At 38.0% G+C, this 15,868-nt stretch overlaps 1 protein-coding gene across 7 annotated transcripts in view; it reads left to right on the plus strand.

Annotated features, from left to right (window-relative positions):
* The window catches only part of sez6b (seizure related 6 homolog b), a 160,164-nt gene that overhangs the window by 81,970 nt on the left and 62,326 nt on the right, over positions 1-15,868 (plus strand). The window lies entirely within an intron of this gene.

A 15,868-nucleotide genomic window follows, 5' to 3' on the forward strand; every position in this document is an offset into this window, starting at 1 on the left:
ACTTCAAATGAATATTTTTTTATAAACAAATTTTTAAAGATTTTTTAGCTGTAAGCTACTGGCATGGCATGGTTGACCATATAATATCAGGCTCATGCTCCCATGTACCTGTATTTTACAGTTATCAGAATCTTGCCAGTTAAAAACTTCATTAACTATCTATTCCTCTGAGTGTGTGTATTACTGTGCGCATTTTATCAGTTCATTGTCCAAGGGGTGTACAAACCTTTAAACACAGTCTCACCAATAAGCTATTCAGTGCAACATATAGTTATTGGATTGAAAATAACCTCATAAGGATCACGGAGTTGTAGTCTCAGCTTTAGGGCATTTTCACACCTATTAGTCCGCTTGCAGACTTCATATCAGTGTGAAATTGATTCCTTTGCTATTTGGTTTGGGTAATTTAACAATACAAAAACAAAACGAGCTGATGGGCATGTAGGAGAGCCTGTGGCTGAAAATCAAAAATATATTAAAAAAAAAAATTGGTAAAAGGTAAACAAACCTTTGACAAATGTGTGTAGAAAGCTTGTAAATCACCAGAGTACAGAGAACATGGAGTTCTTAATAAATCATTAAATGATATTATGAATATCTAGCTTAAAACATTTTGTGTACTACAGCCAGCATTTATTAGATATTTTTGTTGTTCATTGGCCCAGATATCTAGATAGCGTTCCTTTGGTTCAGTTTGCACTTTATAAGTCTGTTTGAATTAAAAAAAGTAGCCTGCAACCCAAAATGCACAGCATATTTGGTCCATTGTCTGCAGTTTGGTTGATTTAGGATTGAATTGCTTTCTTAGTGCAATTGAACCACAGTAGAGTTTGCTTGGAAGTGGACCAAGATCACCCTGTTCAAGACTCTCGGAGCAGCTGGTCTAGTCTGCACCCAAGTGTGATTGCTGTGTTCTCACAGAAGTAAACTCACTAGGATTCACTCACTAGACTAAACAATGCATATGTTAAAGCACCCTTAGGCATTCCAGAAGCCTGGCTTGTGCTGTTTCCTGGTCGTCCAACAATGCTGTTTCCTGGTCGTAGCAACATTTTCACAAAAGCAAAATCACTTGTCTAGATTTCATACATATGACAAAATATGTGAGATTCCCCTCACTGGAATCTCCTTTGTCCTCATGATTGAGTCTAATTTCCTTCTTGCTAGCTTCATAAAATATACAACAGCCATTACCCTGCTGACCCTCCATATAGGTTGCGTAATGTATTGGGGAATGGAAATGATATACGGAATCGCAGAATACTGAATCACTGTCAGTGACACAACACAGCTTCTGTGTCCTTTACATCTCTCTCTCTCTCTCTCTCTCCCCCATTCTTATTGTGCAGACCTGGTAGCCTGGGACACTATATAAATACCTCTTTCCTCCTCTCTCCTTTCCAGCAGTTATTCTGAGTGACTGATATATAAGGAAGCTGCAGAGTTCCCCCTTAATTAATTGCTTATGGATTATCTGTCCTTGCCTTTTGTTTGTTTATGACATTTTTAATGCCATCCTGTTAAACTGTCTCTCAAGTGACTCTTAACTAAATTAAAGCAGCCACTTTCTCTTGCTGATAGACAAAAATGATGTTTCGTTCAGACAATCTGCGAGAGCGCTTTGCATTCACATTGCTGCTCAGTACCTCATTCATCTGCTTGGTCACGTCGGTGTCTTAAAGACTCATTTAAGCATTCCTCTGATCTGGAAACCTTTCTGAAGGCTGTGTAGGCTCCATTCTGAGGCGTCTGGAGGAGCTGGTGATCTGCTGTGGATTGTGAAGAAAGTTTAAGTGGATTTAAACTATATCTGTCATTCAGGCCTCAGAAGATACCAGGTGATTTGTTTCTCTTAATAATCCAATATTGAAGGCTTTTTTTTCTCCCACACATTTTTCACCACCGGTGACTCTTACTTGCTGAAATGTATTTGAACTGAGGTTCAGTGTGAACGGATGTTCATGTTCATGAGTGACCGTACTTGAGGGAAGGTGAAATATTTTTCATCCAACTCACTTCTTTAGTAGAAAGTAATAACATTTCATCAGGATTTATCAAATAATGCTTCCCCTGCCTGATCAGTTTTCCCATTAATTTTAAGTGAGCACACTCAGTTAACTTTGTGAATGATTCTAATGCTAAATTGATAACACCAGCATCGTAATGCTAGTAACAAATGTGAAAACTCGTATGTTCTCTTGCCTCATTATTCATTTTGGATGCTTTCAAATTATGCTTTCTCTCTCATCTTACTCAGTAAATCTGATACATTTCAGCTTGTGATTATGGCTAAACTATGAGAAAAACAAAAATAAATTCAAAAGAAGAATTAAGAAGTAGAGTACTGCAGACCAAAAGTACATCAAAAAAAATTGAGTGAATAAGATCTATATGTTGTCTTCTGAAGCTGTGAGTGGCACATAAGTATTGATTGAGGGTCAATATTCTCAACTGCCCTGGATTGAGTGGTCTACCGTACAGTTCAATTAAATATAGTTATATCTCCAGCCTCAATCACAGCAGATAGCAGTGACTGATTGTGATGCATTTGTCAAACTGGAAAGTTTATGACACAGAGGTGAACTGGTGGCTCATAACTTTTGGCTTGTAGATGGTGGTCACCTGTCAGCTGGTGGGGTCTAGGTAAAATTCTGCTTTGCACAAATATTCTTGGGTTTGATATGAACACTGTGCTCATTAAGTTAAGGGATATAAATTCTTTCTCACCTGATTCTGTTAAATTTGTTGAATTATAAAGAGTGACAGTGATTTAATTGGATTTTATACAAATTAATGATCATGAAAGCTACAACTGCTAAACCTGCCCTGACACCAGGAGAAGACAGATAAGTATAATTTTACAGTGGAAATGCCAGTTGCATGTGTATCTGCGGGTCTGTGAACACCAGGCAACTACCAGGGGTAGTGAATATCACCTTCTTGTGCACACATGCTGAGTCCTTCAATCTTAAAGTCAGGAAGTGACCATATGACATGGTATTTGATATATATACTGCTGCCATACAGCCATCATTTCCCTCGAACCTTTTATGCTGAGTTCCCACCGGATTGGTGCAGTTTCCAAATGATAAGGAGCCACAGTTACATACTCAACTAGCATTCTGTTTTACCCCTCCTAACGGCCAGGGGTGGTAAGTATCACTTGGATAACCACTTCCACATAGAGTGGCAAGTCACAGTAGGGGCCAGCATGCCTGTGGGCCATGGTGATGTGATGAATTGTGAAAGGTGCAGAGCAGCATCCGACCTCGTTCTGCCCTGATGATTGATACATTTGTCTGTCACATCATTGATTGAATGGACCAGCAGGTAGTAGTGTCTTAGAACTGATAAGAATTTGAGGGCCTGATAGACCAGCCTCAGATCCAGCTGGTTGATGTTTTCTACTCTCACAATATGTCTCCTCAAACCTGCTGTGCCTCTGGACAATTTGTGAAAACTGTCCCCCAGCCAGTGATAGAGGCCTCCGTAGTGACTATTTCTTTCAGATGGGGCACCAATCCCGTAAGGACCCCTTTCGTGAGAACAGTCTCATCTCCACTCCTGAAAGTTTCTTAATTCCAACAGACTCAAGGGAAATACTGTTGCAGCTGTGATTAGCAATGCTAACATCTTCAGTAGGAGCCAATGCCACACATAGCAAATTACCCAAATTCGATTGGCAAGTGCAGTAATGTCTGCCACATGTTAGGGTGACAGCGTGGCTAGCATTATCAATGAACTTAGCTTCATGTCAATGAACTGAGCCCAAACTATGTAACATGTCTGAGGAAAATGTAAGTACATAGGAGCCAGTCGACCAAATACAGCAATATCCTTATGCCTCTGGCCATCAGAGGTTACTGGACTATCTGCATACATCTCAAGGACATGCATGGCACTAGAGAGAGGCCAAAGGGAAGAACATTGAATTAGAATGTCTGTTCTTCTTCTTGGGACAGAGTAACAACCATGGTGGGGTCTGATATCGATGAAGCCATGAGTCCCAAAAGTTTGGGAGCTGTCGGCAGAACTTAACTTTGTACCTCTGCATCATTTTCATCAGGACCCACACACCCTTCAGCAGCATCCCCTTTATAGCCCAAACTGGTTATTCCTCACACTCGTCATCCAAAGAGCATGGGAATGCTATGCCTATGGTCTGAATGCGAACAGTTGAACTGCCATGAAATTGAGACTAGGTATATAAAGGGTCTAAGATGGTGCTAAGATTTGTGCTAAGTATATTTTAGTTGTAATTAAATTGTAGTAAAGCATAACTTTAAGTGTATTTAGTGTACTTTTATGTGCTAAATTGGATCAAGTATACTTAGTACACTTTAAGTATATGCCTGTCTAAGATAATTGCATGCTTGATTAGTGATATTAAAGTGTACTTTTTTATAATATACCATAAATATATTATTTTTGAGTAAAAATATGCTAATTTTTTCCCCCAATGCTGAATGCACTTTTTATCAGGGTCATTACAATAAATAACATGTAACTTCAATAACAGACATCTGTATTTCAACCCAGTGGCATGACAACACCGGCCCTCGCGGTCAAAACACAGACCAGCCCCCCGGGAATCCTCCCGCTGCTCCCGATTAGCCAACCCGGGCCTGCTACCACCCGTCACTTACCGTGCTCCTCATCACTGACCAAGAATTGTTACTGTTGCTGTTGGAAGTAAAACTTTTTGTCGGGTTGTTCACTGAGTTTCTGCCTCTTCTTTTCCCTGAAATCTCCATCATACCCTTTTCCAACATTGCGGGCATCTCGAGGCACAGCACCAAACTTTAGCAACATCTCTCTCTCTCTCTCCCCCTCTCTCTCTCTCTCTCTCTCTCACTCACATGACTAGCTAGCTAGCTAACAGGCTAAGCTAAGTGGAGACTGAGATGATGGCTAATTTGCGGCCTCGCTGTCAAAAACAAGAAGTGTGAATAGCAACTTTAAAAAATGCAAATATCCCCTCAGACAAGAGCACAAACAGTTAAACATCAACTACCAAGTCTGTAAACTGCAGCGCTGCCTTTATAAATAGCTAGCTCTATGAAGTTAGCAATACCAAGCCAACTAAGTTCCCCGAACAATATTAAGTCTATCGGATTAGCTAGTAGGCTAACTGTTAGCACTCTGTAAGCTTCAGCCACAGCACTGATAGCGAGCTAAGCAAAATAGCATCGGCTAATGCTAATTTAATTGCTCATTTCGCCCAAAATTCATCTGAAACATTTCAAAAACATATTCGATAAAAGGTTACTTTCCTGTAGAACACATTTTCTTGTGTTCGTATGGTGTGCTGTTGGTAAAAAATTAGTCATGGATTGATGTTTATACATTGGACCTCTCTGTGACATTGTATAAATTTATTAAAATACTTAAATCACAATTACAAGAGTAGCCTTTTGTGCAGTGCATGCACTTTATTTAAAAATGTTGTAAATGGGCTTTCAACGCATTTATCATATGTTTTATTACTTACTGAAAGCAGTAATGAAGTGAATTGCAAGCATGAAGAAGTCCACTTAAAAATTACTCCAAAACTGAACTTAAAGTATACTACAACTACAACAAGGTTATTTAATAATGTACTTTGAAAGTATACTTTCAATGCATTGTTACAATGGTCATTTTCAGCACACAGTTAAAAATAATATTAAAATATATTTACATAAATTGTCTTAAAAGTATTGTAAAAATAGGTAAAAGCATGGTGGTAATACACTTTTTATATATTTAAAGTTAGTACAATTTTTTGTTAGTATATTTGCAATGTACTATTGAAACAGGAAATATATTACAAATACAATAAAGTATACTTTTTTTCACTAGGGTGCTGACAGTTGCATTAAAACACATGCAAGATGGAGGTAGCAGGTTGAGGCCCCAGGCTTATAGTCTGCTGTTTTGCTTGAGAGTTACAACCTTGTATTTGTGAATAATGGCTGGTTTGAAGATATAGCTCATTGGTTCTCTGAGTATAACATTCACAGACAATCTTTTATTTGCAGAAGAGAACATTAAATACTGTGACTCAGCAGCAGCTAAAACTTTTAGGTCTTTACTGCCATCATTTTAATGGATTCCATTTACACAATATGGGTCATGTCATTAGTCATCTTAAATCATTTGATGCATTCCTGCAAACACTGTCTGGACTTTAGTGCTATGTTGATGTGTTTTACCCAACGTGCAGTTTCCATAGCATCAGAACTGTGGACTGATAACCACAGCTACTGTAATTTCATCTTTCCTCAGAACTCACACATAATCCCAGAGATAAAGGAAGGGAAAACAAGGCTTTATTAATCGCCTGTCCCAGCTTTTCCGTTACTGCTGCCCTCTGTTCTGACACAGTTTCTAGAACTTTAAAGGAGACTGCGCAGGAACCACAGTTTTTTTTTTTTTTACACAAGAGCTCTAATGAGAAAATGCATAGCATTTCTAATTCCCTAATAATGTCATCCCTTCCAGACTGGTACATTTAGTGGTAGTTTAGGAGAGGAGCTTAATCTTTCAGAGATTTCAAGACCCTGAGCAGTATGAACTATAACAGGCTGGGAAGGATTTAGGCTAAACTCATTTGAATATGAGCGCAGCAGCAAAGTTGTGAAATGAGGTTAGTGGTGGCCAGGTCCCTACAGGAGCCTTTTTAAAGCTACAAAGGCAAGCCTTTAACAAGCAGGTTAAGGTGGAGATGTTCGCCCCTACAATATATGGGCATTAAGTACTGTCAGTCAGAAGAATGATCTTCTTCTTTAAGCTTAATTGATAATGTTTCACACCTCCGTATCTGACTCTGATTCTGGCATGACATATAATTAGAATAGAGGTTAAATGGCCAGCAGTGCCTTACTTACTGTCACTGCTTTACAGAAGTATGACTGGTAGAGCTCCTCTACTTAGCCTGCTCTGTAAAAGCAGCCTGTCCCACTGATGTGTCTTCTCAGTTTCTGTTCTTCAGTGGTGTTCACAAACTGGTGCTGCTCAAGGTTGGTGTCCTTACTTCTGGTGCCTTTGATATTAGGTGGAAAGTGCTAGCAATTATATTCCCTTACTATACCTAATGGTCATTTTAAGAGATTTTTTTACTTTGCCTGAGTGTTACTGAAAATTAATGCTTGGACTCTTACTCAATTTCTATTAAAACACACTTTTTCCTCCTTAAGTTTTCCTTTAGAATTTTCAAGTGCTTGGTAAAAATCTGTGCCCCAGGGCAGTATGCCTACAAACCCCAGTGGCTCTTCATACACTGAAGTTATTTTAATTAAGAAAAAAACCTGAACTTATGAAAAAATAGTATGGTATGAATGCTAACCCTGCCCAACCCTAGCTTACACTTTGAAAGACAATGTTGTGGAAAACACTTGCCCGGATTTCTAATGTCAGTTCAAATAATTTACTTTTTACTTTTAAACACTTTACATACATTTAAGTACATTTACGTACGTTCATTTTTTAGAATAATGAGTATAATTTTTTAGAGTCAAGTATAATTTTGAGTAGCTACTTCCATTTTCAATTGAGTGAGATTTGACATCAATATTTTCACGTATATATATAATTTTTCCTTACTTGTTTCCATTCTGGCTTAAATGTCCACTCGCTTGTATGTGTATTTTTAGGTTTCATTTTCTAAACATGTTAAATTTTTTTCTCCCAAAACTTGTCAAATTTTTTTTCAGTCTTGTCTCTGTTATTGTCAGCAGCACAGCTACGCTCAGACTGCTGGTGGCTTCTGATTCTATCATTTCACCCCTGTGATCCCATTTAATGTCTATGGAACCGGTTACTGCATTTTGTCAGCTACTATTTGCCCTGGCACTCTGAACCTAACACCATTAAATACACATTATGTCCACAGGGTGTTTTGAAACATGGTATATGGTATTTTTTGACCAAGTAAAATATTAGACCTGATTATACCTAAATGTTATACCTCAGTAAATTAAGAAGTAAACAGAGCTTCCCTCAACTCTTTCAGAGGGGAGCATTTTAACATTTGGAAGCTGTCTTTGTGGAAGCTCAGGGGCAGTGCAAGCTTTACATCTCATTTTAATTGTTTCTCTTGTCACAGGATCTTTGCAGGTCCAAAGCACCTGTGTGATGATGTGAACAATGTGTTGTGACAGCAAAGGCAACTTTTAGGCCTCAAAGGCAAGTTATACCTCTCATAAACCTCTCTGGTGTTCATTGCTGATCTGCCTCATAGAGAAGACACCAGGGGCACAGTGTAACCACAGGCACCATAAAGAGACATTTAGTCACAAGTACATATGGGTGATTCCTACAATGCAGTGCCTTTGGGTTGACATTTTTTTTTATTAACACTTCAATAAGGGCTGTAAAAGCTTGATCAACTTTTAGGAAAGAATAACCGATATATGTGTGGCATACTGAGAAAACCCAGTATGTGCCATATGACACTGTATGCATCTACCTTACTTAGTGACTTACAGATAATTGTGTCTTGTTAGTAATTGTCTGCTGCTGTGACAAAATAATCTCCCTCAGGGTCTAATAAAGTACTCTATCTATCTATAGTCTATCTATACATTCTGTACAGATGACAGCAGTTAGCTTAGGATAATAATAAACCAGGTTAAAATAATTTGAGATAATATAGAGAGGAGATCAGGGTTATTAAGTACTCTTAAAATAGGTTTTGATTAGAAATGGCCTTGGTATTGGGCTGATGATACCAGCAACAAAATGGTGGATTTGATATTGGAGAAAAAAGAATGAATTTAATAAGCTACTGTAATAATTGGAAAAGATTTTTGGAACTGTAAATGTTTACATATAAAGAGACTTTTTTTAGGATTGATTTTTAATTATATTTATACTTTGTAAAGAATTTTTTTTTATTTATTATTATAAGTGACATAGGCATGTGAAAGAGTTTAACCGAATATAAAAAACTGTGGTTTTGTATATCATATTTTCAGCTATGTATTTTTTTCATGTATTTTGCTGAAGTGCTTCAGTTGAAAAAAAAATCATTTTATAGCTTTTTAAAGAAAAAAATCAGCTGGGTATTGATATTGGCTGATACTCAAGGTTTCACTACCGTGATCAGTATTGGTCTCGTGCTATCTCTAGTTGTGTTGTAACTATAATGATTTCTAATAATACATAAATGTTGTTTGCGCTTTCAATAAAATAAGTGATACTGATATTAAACATAGAACGATTATCGGATGGCCGCGACTCTTAATACTCTAATATTCAGAATACTCTAATATAGTAGTTGCTTATAGACAGTCAGTGTGTTGGTGTCTTTAAGTGAAGTCAGAATGGAGTCTTTAAATGCTCAGAATTTTTTAATGGAATTTTCTCCCTTTTCATTAATGGAGGTAACCAGACTTTAAAATGCTATACCTTTACTTGTGGTTGAGAACCATGTCAGTTCAGGAAAACCTGTAGTTTTCAGTATTATACATAGTAGAACATGAAGGTTTTTCTCAGGCTGCCACAAATATGGGTGAGTTTTCAGGAGGATGCTTATGAGAGGTTCTTTAAAAATACATGAGGTACATTTAATAGACATTTTTGCTTACTCTATATATAAGGCAGCAAAGTGAAATTACTCGTTTGAGGTTCATTTTATCATTTAATGAATCTCAGCATGTGTAGGCTATGAGGTGTGGAAGCAGCAGTCTGCGTTTGCTTAGAAATCTCATCATATTTAGTTTGTTGTTTAGTAAATGTTAGGAAAGCACCCATAATGGCCATTATGAGATAGATTTTAAAGCAAATTACTATTATAGGATTTAAAAGCTGATTTGTTCTGTTTCTTGTGTAATGTTAAACAATATGTAGATTATTATTAACGTAAAATAAAAGCATTTAACAATTTACAAGTTGAGTGCACAGGGTATTTTGTGTAAATTATAGTATAATTAGTCTTTCCTCACTGAGTAAAGTGCTAACTGGCAGCAGTGACTCTTGCTTGCTCTTTGATAGTAGATTTATTTGGCAGAGGGCAGAAAGTATGTGTCTTATCATCTCAGCATCTACTCTGGATTGGTTTTATTGAATGGCTGTAATCTCTGTAACCCAGAATGCATCTGGGAGCCCTGGCCTTGCTCCATGCCAACTCCTCTTGTACCCCAGTGCCCTGGCAAAGCTTTCTGTACAAGTGGGTAGAGCTTTCCTCAGTCTGGGTCACATCTCACCAGAGGAGGAGGAGAGAGAGAGGAGTCCATTACTCCCTCTCAGGTTCCTCTCCCTGGCTCTTTTTTGTTGTACCTTTTTGTGAAGGGATGTGAAGTTTTCCAGTGTGGCTGAGGCAAGGCTTTTAGATGTGGAGAGTGCAGTGCTGCACTTTAGAAGGCTTTCAGCTATAGATGTGGGTGTATGCGTGTGTGTGTGTTTTTTACTTTCCACTGGGAGAGGGAGGTGAATTGGCCAGCTATCAGCTCTCTGCAGCCCTCTTGGCTGCTTTTGATTTGTTTCTGCAGTGAGACCTCTGGCCCCTTCTTCTAGCCTCTAACTCCAGAGGTCATCTTCAGAGTTTAGCCTCTGTTCTCTGGTCACTTCAAAAAGCATATCCAGGCAGTATTGCTCACAAAGCATTAATGAATTCATAAGGAAACAAAGAGAAGAAGGAGCATAGGACTCATTACTTAAGGGAGAATTTAGGCCATAGTGCTTTTCAACAGAGAGGGATGGTGACTAAAAGAGAAGAAAAGAAAGAATAAAAGGAAGAGAAAAGGTATATGGAGCTGCAATGGGACATTTCTAGATTAAATTTTTGAGAGGATCAATTAAGACTTCTATGAATGTCTTAGATGTCTATGAAATAGAATTCAATAGAATTGAAGGACTTCTCTCCATATTGCATAAACAAGCTATATTTCAATATCTACCCCTTCATATTTCTTTCTGTATTTAATGTATTAAATAGAGCTTTACTCTTTATTGTTCAGTTCTCAGCATTTTTCAGTGCAGACTACATTTGCAGCATGAAAGTCCTCTTTTAGTTATTGGCTCTGTGTCAAACACTGGAATATAGTGCAGAAGCATAACCTACAATGAATATAAAAAGTCTACGCGAGCCTGTTAAAATGGTAAAGACCAGCTGTTTCTTTAGGATTTTCTTGACATCTTCTGACTGCTGAAGCCATGGTCCGCAAAGAGCTTACAAAGCCTGTACAGTATCTCACTTATCGAAAGGAATCGATCTGGAGAGGAGTGTAAAAGAATTTCCAAAACATTAGATGTACCATGGAACACCATAAAAAGCCCATCATCAACAAATAGAGAAAATGGGGTACCACAGTGACATTACCAAGAGCAAGATGTCCCTCCGTATTGTATAAAAGAACAAGACAAAAGTGAGGCTACCAAGAGACCAACAGCAACATTAAAGGCGCTGCAGGAATATCTGACAAGTTCTGTTTACTCTTTGAGACAACAATCTCTTCACATGTCTGGGCTGTGGGGTAGTGTAGCTAAACAGAAGCCCTTTCTCACAAAAAAACATCCAAGCTCAACTAAATCACCCCAGACAATGTGGCAAAATGTGTTATGGTCTGATGAGACCAATTCCAAAAGGTATGTTTGGTGCAAAAAAAGCACATCACCAAAAGAACACTATCCCTACGGTGAAGCACGGTGGTGGCAGCATCATGCTTTAGGGCTCTTTTCTTCAGCCAGAACTGGGATTTTTATCAAGGTCGAAGGAATCATGTGTAAATACAAATTTTAGTGCAAAACCTTCAGGTGTCTGCTAGTAAGCTGAAGATGAAAAGGAATTTCACCTTTCAGCATGACAATGACCCAAAGCATGCATCCAAATCAAGGAATGGAATCAAAGGAATGGCTTAACCAAAAGTATATCAATGTTTTTGAATGACCTAGCCAGAGCCCAGACCTGAATCTAACTAAAAATCTGTGGGGTGACCTGAAGCGGGCTGTGCACAGGAGATGCCCTCACAGTTTGATGGAACTAGAATGTTTTTGGAAGAAAGAGTGGGAAAATGTTGCCAAGTCAAGATGTGCCACACAGATAGACTCTTAGCCAAAAAGACCGAGTGGTGTAATATCAAAAGGTTTTTCAACAAAGTATTAGTTTAGGGATGTGCACACTTATGCAACCAGGTTATTGTAAGTTTTTTATTTTTCTTGGCATTTTTTTTCCCCTGAAAAAGTTTCTGATTGTTTATCACTTTATTTGTATACTATATATTTTTATTTACTATATATTTGTATACTATATATTTTTACTATAATTTCACATTAAAGGTGGGAAAAGATCGGACATGATTTATCTTAGCTCATTCGTTTACTTCACAAAAACCTGCCATTTTAACAGGGGTGACTTTAACTGGGCTACATGATGCCTACATTATATAAGCCCTTTATGACAGCTGACAAACATACATTCATAAAAGCTTATTCCAGTAAGCATCAGCTGTCATAGTGACTGCTTTCATTTTGAATTTGACCTCATATAACAATTTTTATTGACATAAGGTTGTTTTACACTTTTTATGATTTGCATGGTGCTCATGTACATCTGGTTTTTCATAGCCAGTTACTGGTGATGATGTGTTATAGCTTGCCAAGTGAGGCTTAAATTAGAAAAATCTGAAAAAGGTGAATCCTTACAAAAGATCACTGCCAGTGTCTCCTGAACTAGGCAGTTGGTAAATATCATTGTCAAGAAAACCTGATTCAATGGTAGTGTTACACTCTGCCAACAGCCAACAGAGTTTGTTCTATTTTGCTATGTTTTTTTATTAAAACCTAACACAATGCCATAACACCAAAATGGCAGTTATATACATTTTCTCTGAGGCTAAAGTAGAGGGAGTTTTAGGGTTTAACATCATTCCTATTATGTTACATACCAAAACGCTGAGCTACAAAGTCAGTTTTTATGAAGACATACACTATATGGCCAAAAGTATGTGGACACCTGACCATCACACCCACATGTGCCCTTTTGCTGTTAACCTTCACTCATGTTGGAAGGCTTTTTGGAGCTCATTCAGCTGCAAGAGCATTAGTGAGGTCAGGCACTGTTGGGTGAGGAGATCTGGGGTGCAGTCAGAGCTGGAGTTCATCCCAAAGGTGTTCAGAGGGATTGAGGTCAGGACTCTGTGCAGTCCCTTACAACTTTGGCAAACCTTGTCTTCATTGATGTCACTTTGTGCACAGGTTTCAAGCTGTCACCTTGGGACCTTGACCTCACAACCTATCGCCCGATATGCAGCGGTCTAGAGCAAAAGGAAGTAGAGCAGAACCTTATGTTAATAAAAATCACTTGATTCAAATATCATGTCATCTTGACATCAAAACATGAAATCAGACAGGTGATGCCTGTTTTATAAGTGTTTATGTTGGATTATGTGACTTGTCAGATGGTTCTGTGTAGGTGTCATCATCTTTAATTAACCCGATTCTCAGTCCTAATCCATACTGCTTCCTGTTGAACTTTGAACACAATATATATTCTCTTTTTAATCATTATTCCAAGTGCATGCCAGACCCAATTATTTACACACTACAGAGAATCTATATTTTTCTTATCATAGTCTAGCCCTTGTTTTCAATTTTCTGAGTGCTTTTCAGCCATGTTGCATTAAACCAATTTCTTCAGCACCGTGTTGGGGATTTTGGTGGTAATGAAAAAAGAGACTGGGGTGAGGTGAATGTTAAAATGAGATAAACATCCCCATGAAGAGTGTGTGAATGCCCTAACAGTGGGGAGGCTTGTTCTATTCTCTCCCTAGGCTTTTATTTTACCCCTTGCAGAGTTTGGCAGTAAAGTATTCGTATGCTTTACTGTATATGTATGTACTTATACATATGTATGTATGACACAAGTTCAAGTGTGTGTTGCAACTATTAGTACGCGGAGACACAAGCTGGAACATCTGGATGTTCAATCTTTTGTAAAGCCGGTTCGGTCTATGAAATTCGTGCGTTGTCAAACTAGTTGTGTTTAGTAGGCATTCAAGAATTCCATCTTCCTTGTGTTTTCTCAATATTCTAATTGGAGGTTTGTTTTTCTGCAGTCTCCTTAAAGACTCAATAGAACTATTTCTTTTGTGTCCTCCAGCTCTCTCCGTATGTCTCTGCCCAGGGCTGGAATGACCTTGTAGGGAGCATCAGCATTCACAGCACATACTCGATGTGGATTATTCAGGTGCTGAAATAGAAGAAGGAATAATGAGGGGGGCTTTGTACTGGGTGACATGTTGTTCAATCTCTTTGCCTGAGAGCAGAGTTAATCTCACCACTTCTCTTTATCACATGGCTGGCTCCAGGCCATGCAGCTCTTTTGTGGGAAAAGCCATGCAAATGACAAGAGCAGAACTTGTCATGTAATTTGGAGCATAATAGCAGAAGGGTTTGGTGAATGCAGGACAGAGCTCCTCTTTCCTCTTCCCTGCAGTGACGTGTATGAGGGACAGAAGTGGTGGAGATAAAGGATATCAGGGTCTGTCTGCAGGTTGTATGTGGGATATCAGTCAGCTAGTCCTGGCATTGCCTTGCTCGATGGCACAGATCTTTTCACTTGCGCTTTGCTCTTTTTTTCTGGTGTGTTTAATCTGCTCATGATTATTAATTTTGTGTCTAAAGTAACATTTACATAATTTTGGCTTCTCAAATTCACAATGCTTAACACATATACAGACACATTACACCAAGATAAAGAACATGATTGGCAGTTATTTCTTGCAAAAACATATTAGGCAGCCCAACTGCATGGAAAATATTTCCTCTCCATATACATCATACCCTGCACTGCACATTCTTCCATTAACAATATAGACAAATCAACACTGAGGCTCCATGTGCAACTTGCTCCCTGCCTTTCCCAAAAAAGAAGGATTTTTCACTGCTTTTCCCAGCACACAGTATAACAGAATTAATACTGAAACAACAGAACAACACATAAACTAAATAAATATAACACACAGCACGTAATATTTTAAAAATAAGACATTAAATATAACATAATATAATAATGTACTGTCACAGTGACAGTGTTATACAGCAGGTTTTGTTGTTTCCAGCAAGTGCTAAATTCAAAATACACAAGTGCTCAGTTTTTTGTTTTTTTTTTAAACTCAAGTCTCAATTACTAAGCTCATATATCGTATCATCAGCATTTTGTGACATAGCAGACATACCTGAATTACGCTCCACTACACAGCCAGTCTGACATAATGCTCTAACTACGTCAGCCTGGAATCAAGTCATAACACAAACATATATTAACAAAAATCTCTCACTTGACTCAGGTTTTATGTCAGCTTACATCAAAATTGTCAAAGGCAGTCTCTGAGAATTAAACTGTTATAAATGCTTACATAATTTAATTTCATTTGTCATGAAAGGCTTGTGTAGGTGTCAGTTATGTTTTAATAAAGGGAAAGACTTTTAATTCACTCTGCCCAAATCCATAAATGTGATATAATCACCCACCAGTGGTACAGACAATATGTGCAAATGGACATGTAGCATCAGCTCTATAACACTTGAACTCTGAATTTTAAATCTTCCAACCAAGTTTCAGTGGGGGAAAGTGCCACTCCACACCTCTCTTAAAGTGCTATTAATTTTTAGTAATGGATAGAAAAAAATGTTAAACCTAAAAAAATTAATTCATAAATACAATCACAGTTTCTAGTGCTATGGGCTGCATTGCTGTCAGGGGTCTTTTTAAATCTTGTGATGTTCACCAGTATTATGAACTTGATATAACTGTGAACTTAAACACATGAAATTGCAGATTGAAAGGAAAGTTACCATTTTGCCATCTGAAAACATTTAGACTAAGATGAAGATGGCTGTCCTTCAGGGTCTGCAAAGCCCAAAGTGCTACTGCTACTACTACTAC

Source organism: Pangasianodon hypophthalmus, chromosome 14, assembly GCF_027358585.1.
Source record: "Pangasianodon hypophthalmus isolate fPanHyp1 chromosome 14, fPanHyp1.pri, whole genome shotgun sequence".
Taxonomy (NCBI): Eukaryota; Metazoa; Chordata; class Actinopteri; order Siluriformes; family Pangasiidae; genus Pangasianodon; species Pangasianodon hypophthalmus.